The following is a 5626-nucleotide window of genomic DNA, read 5'->3' on the forward strand; positions in this document are numbered from 1 at the left end:
GGGGGCCAGGCAGGGGGAACACACTCCCAGGCCAAGGCAGAACGACATGCACACGTCTGTTCCTGCCCCCTACACCGGCAGAGAGCTCGGGGGAGCCAGAGACTGCCAGGCTGCTGCTGGGCTGGCTGCCTGTGTGGGACGGGCCAGAGCCGACCTAGGGGCAAGTTGGGCCTCTTGCTCTCCCTGCTGTCCTGAGGCTGCTGGGTCAAAGAGGTCTTGGGCATCCAGCCCTTTGCTGGTCCCCTCCCTCTGACGAGGCCCTCTGAGTTCCAGCACCTTGCAGTGTGGAGACAGCCCCTGCCAGCAACCTCCTCTCCAAGGAGGCCTCAACCGAGGCCTACGCCTAGGGGAAAGGCACCAGCGGGTATGATCCTGGGGAGGCGCACGGACATGTCTGGACCCAGTCCCCGCAGCCTGCCCCTTGGTGGGGCAGTACCCCCGGAGGCCAGGAAGGTCTGGGCAAGGCTGGCCAGGGGCACGGGCCCTGCTGCGTCCTGCCCCTGGCCTGTGGGGCCTCTGAGCACAACCGGCCCTCTCCCACTGGAAGACCTCCCCGGCTGCCTCCAAAGGCCTCTTTGCAAGCGCTCCCTCCCACTGTTCCCAGCAGGCGTGCACAATGCTCCCAAGCCCGGGAGAAAAGCGCTTCAGGGTGGTGCTCTCTCCGGGCCCTTGCCCCTGAGCCTGGGGGCAAGGCAGGGGGAACACACTCCCAGGCCAAGGCAGAACCACATGCACACGTCTGATCTGCCCCCTGCACCGGCAGAGAGCTCAGGGGAGCCAGAGTCTGTCAGGCAGCTGCTGGGCTGGCCGCCTGTGTGGGAAGGGGCAGAGCCGACTTAAGGGCAAGTTGGGCCTCTTGCTCTCCCTGCTGCCCTGAGGCTGCTGGGCCAAAGAGGTCTTGGGCATCCAGCCCCTTGCAGGTCCCTTCCCTCTGACGAGGCCCTCTGAGGTCCAGCACCTTGCAGTGTGGAGACAGCCCCTGCCAGCAACCTCCTCTGAAACGAGGCCTCAACCGAGGCCTAGGCCCAGGGGAAAGTCACCAGCAGGGATGAGCCTGGGGATGCGCCCGGGCATGTCTGGACCCAGTCCCCGCAGCCTGCCCCTTGGTGGGTCTGTAACCCCGGAGGCAGGAAGGTCTGGGCAAGGCTGGCCAGGGGCAGGGGCCCTGTTGGGTCCTGCCACTGGCCTGTGGGGCCTCTGAGCACAACCGGCCCTCTCCCACTGGAAGACCTCCCCGGCTGCCTCCAAAGGCCGGTTTGCAAGCACTCCCGCCCACTGTTCCCAACAGGCGCGCATAATGCTCCCAAGCCCGGGAGAAAAGCGCTTCGGGGTGGTGCTCTCTCCAGGCCTTTGCCCCTGAGCCTGGGGGCCAGGCAGGTGATCCACACTCCCAGGCCAAGGCAGAACCACATGCACACGTCTGTTCCTGCCCCCTGCACCGGCAGAGAGCTCGGGGGAGCCAGAGTCTGTCAGGCAGCTGCTGGGCTGGCCGCCTGTGTGGGAAGGGGCAGAGCCGACCTAGGGGCAAGTTGGGCCTCTTGCTCTCCCTGCTGCCCTGAGGCTGCTGGGCCAAAGAGGTCTTGGGCATCCAGCCCCTTGCTGGTCCCTTCCCTCTGATGAGGCCCTCTGAGCTCCAGCACCTTGCAGTGTGGAGACAGCCCCTGCCAGCAACCTCCTCTCCAAGGAGGCCTCAACCGAGGCCTAGGCCCAGGGGAAAGGCACCAGCGGGGATGAGCCTGGGGAGGCGCCCGGCCATGTCTGGACCCAGTCCCCACAACCTGCCCCTTGGTGGGGCAGTACCCCCTGAGGCCAGGAAGGTCTGGGCAAGGCTGGCCAGGGGCAGGGGCCCTGCTGGGTCCTGCCCCTGGCCTGTGGGGCCTCTGAGCACGACCGGCCCTCTCCCACTGGAAGACCTCCCCGGCTGCCTCCAAGGCTGGTTTGCAAGCCCTCCCGCCCACTGTTCCCACCAGGCGCGCACAATGCTCCCAAGCCCGGGAGAAAAGCGCTTCGGGGTGGTGCTCTCTCCGGGCCCTTTCCCCTGAGCCTGGGGGCAATGCAGGGGGAACACACTCCCAGGCCAAGGCAGAACGACATGCACACGTCTGTTCCTGCCCCCTGCACCGGCAGAGAGCTCAGGGGAGCCAGAGTCTGTCAGGCAGCTGCTGGGCTGGCCGCCTGTGTGGGAAGGGGCAGAGCCGACCTAGGGGCAAGTTGGGCCTCTTGCTCTCCCTGCTGCCCTGAGGCTGCTGGGCCAAAGAGGTCTTGGGCATCCAGCCCCTTGCTGGTCCCTTCCCGCTGACGAGGCCCTCTGAGCTCCAGCACCTTGCAGTGTGGAGACAGCCCCTGCCAGCAACCTCCTCTCCAAGGAGGCCTCAACCGAGCCCTAGGCCCAGGGGAAAGGCACCAGCGGGGATGAGCCTGGGGAGGCGCCCGGCCATGTCTGGACCCAGTCCCCGCAGCCTGCCCCTTGGTTGGGCTGTACCCCCGGAGGCCAGGAAGGTCTGGGCAAGGCTGCCAGGGGCAGGGACACTGCTGGGTCCTGCCCCTGGCCTGTGGGGCGTCTGAGCACAACCGGCACTCTCCCGCAGGAAGACTTCCCCGTCTGCCTCCAAAGGCCGGTTTGCAAGCACTCCAGCCCGCTGTTCCCGCCAGGCCCGCACAATGCTCCCATGCCCGGGAGAAAAGCGCTTCGGGCTGGTGCTCTCTCCGGGCCCTTCCCCCTGAGCCTGGGGGCCAGGCAGGGGGAACACACTCCCAGGCCAAGGCAGAACGACATGCACACGTCTGTTCCTGCCCCCTACACCGGCAGAGAGCTCGGGGGAGCCAGAGACTGCCAGGCTGCTGCTGGGCTGGCTGCCTGTGTGGGACGGGCCAGAGCCGACCTAGGGGCAAGTTGGGCCTCTTGCTCTCCCTGCTGTCCTGAGGCTGCTGGGTCAAAGAGGTCTTGGGCATCCAGCCCTTTGCTGGTCCCCTCCCTCTGACGAGGCCCTCTGAGTTCCAGCACCTTGCAGTGTGGAGACAGCCCCTGCCAGCAACCTCCTCTCCAAGGAGGCCTCAACCGAGGCCTACGCCTAGGGGAAAGGCACCAGCGGGTATGATCCTGGGGAGGCGCACGGACATGTCTGGACCCAGTCCCCGCAGCCTGCCCCTTGGTGGGGCAGTACCCCCGGAGGCCAGGAAGGTCTGGGCAAGGCTGGCCAGGGGCACGGGCCCTGCTGCGTCCTGCCCCTGGCCTGTGGGGCCTCTGAGCACAACCGGCCCTCTCCCACTGGAAGACCTCCCCGGCTGCCTCCAAAGGCCTCTTTGCAAGCGCTCCCTCCCACTGTTCCCAGCAGGCGTGCACAATGCTCCCAAGCCCGGGAGAAAAGCGCTTCAGGGTGGTGCTCTCTCCGGGCCCTTGCCCCTGAGCCTGGGGGCAAGGCAGGGGGAACACACTCCCAGGCCAAGGCAGAACCACATGCACACGTCTGATCTGCCCCCTGCACCGGCAGAGAGCTCAGGGGAGCCAGAGTCTGTCAGGCAGCTGCTGGGCTGGCCGCCTGTGTGGGAAGGGGCAGAGCCGACTTAAGGGCAAGTTGGGCCTCTTGCTCTCCCTGCTGCCCTGAGGCTGCTGGGCCAAAGAGGTCTTGGGCATCCAGCCCCTTGCTGGTCCCTTCCCTCTGACGAGGCCCTCTGAGGTCCAGCACCTTGCAGTGTGGAGACAGCCCCTGCCAGCAACCTCCTCTGAAACGAGGCCTCAACCGAGGCCTAGGCCCAGGGGAAAGTCACCAGCAGGGATGAGCCTGGGGAGGCGCCCGGGCATGTCTGGACCCAGTCCCCACAGCCTGCCCATAGGTAGGGCTGTACCCCCGGAGGCAGGAATGTCTGGGCAAGGCTGGCCAGGGGCAGGGGCCCTGCTGGGTCCTGCCCCTGGCCTGTGGGGCCTCTGAGCACAACCGGCCCTCTCCCACGGGAAGACCTCCCCGGCTGCCTCCAAAGGCCGGTTTGCAAGCACTCCCGCCCACTGTTCCCACCAGGGGCGCACAATGATCCCAAGCCGGGGAGAAAAGCGCTTCGGGGTGGTGCTCTCTCCGGGCCCTTGCCCCTGAGCCTGGGGGCCAGGCAGGGGATCCACACTCCCAGGCCAAGGCAGAACCACATGCACACGTCTGTTCCTGCCCCCTCCACCGGCAGAGAGCTGGGGGGAGCCAGAGTCTGTCAGGCAGCTGCTGGGCTGGCCGCCTGTGTGGGAAGGGGCAGAACCGACCTAGGGGCAAGTTGGGCCTCTTGCTCTCCCTGCTGCCCTGAGGCTGCTGGGCCAAAGAGGTCTTGGGCATCCAGCCCCTTGCTGGTCCCTTCCCTCTGACGAGGCCCTCTTAGCTCCAGCACCTTGCAGTGTGGAGACAGCCCCTGCCAGCAACCTCCTCTCCAAGGAGGCCTAAACCGAGGCCTAGGCCCAGGGGAAAGGCACCAGCGGGGATGAGCCTGGGGAGGCGCCCAGGCATGTCTGGACCCAGTCCCCGCAGCCTGCCCCTTCGTGGGGCAGTACCCCCGGAGGCCAGGAAGGTCTGTGAAAGGCTGGCCAGGGGCAGGGGCCCTGCTGGGTCCTGCCCCTGGCCTGTGGGGCCTCTGAGCACATCCGGCCCTCTCCCGCTGGAAGACCTCCCCGGCTGCCTCCAAAGGCCGGTTTGCCAACACTCACGCCCACTGTTCCCACCAGGCGCGCACAATGCTCCCAAGCCCGGGAGAAAAGCGCTTCAGGGTGGTGCTCTCACCGGGCCCTTGCCCCTGAGCCTGGGGGCAATGCAGGGGGAACACACTCCCAGGCCAAGGCAGAACCACATGCACACGTCTGTTCCTGCCCCCTGCACCGGCAGAGAGCTCAGGGGAGCCAGAGTCTGTCAGGCAGCTGCTGGGCTGGCCGCCTGTGTGGGAAGGGGCAGAGCCGACCTAGGGGCAAGTTGGGCCTCTTGCTCTCCCTGCTGCCCTGAGGCTGCTGGGCCAAAGAGGTCTTGGGCATCCAGCCCCTTGCTGGTCCCTTCCCGCTGACGAGGCCCTCTGAGCTCCAGCACCTTGCAGTGTGGAGACAGCCCCTGCCAGCAACCTCCTCTCCAAGGAGGCCTCAACCGAGCCCTAGGCCCAGGGGAAAGGCACCAGCGGGGATGAGCCTGGGGAGGCGCCCGGCCATGTCTGGACCCAGTCCCCGCAGCCTGCCCCTTGGTTGGGCTGTACCCCCGGAGGCCAGGAAGGTCTGGGCAAGGCTGCCAGGGGCAGGGACACTGCTGGGTCCTGCCCCTGGCCTGTGGGGCGTCTGAGCACAACCGGCACTCTCCCGCAGGAAGACTTCCCCGGCTGCCTCCAAAGGCCGGTTTGCAAGCACTCCAGCCCGCTGTTCCCGCCAGGCCCGCACAATGCTCCCATGCCCGGGAGAAAAGCGCTTCGGGCTGGTGCTCTCTCCGGGCCCTTCCCCCTGAGCCTGGGGGCCAGGCAGGGGGAACACACTCCCAGGCCAAGGCAGAACCACATGCACACGTCTGTTCCTGCCCCCTACACCGGCAGAGAGCTCGGGGGAGCCAGAGACTGCCAGGCTGCTGCTGGGCTGGCTGCCTGTGTGGGACGGGGCAGAGCCGACCTAGGGGCAAGTTGG

Source organism: Dama dama, unplaced genomic scaffold, assembly GCF_033118175.1.
Source record: "Dama dama isolate Ldn47 unplaced genomic scaffold, ASM3311817v1 ptg000082l, whole genome shotgun sequence".
Lineage (NCBI taxonomy): Eukaryota > Metazoa > Chordata > Mammalia > Artiodactyla > Cervidae > Dama > Dama dama.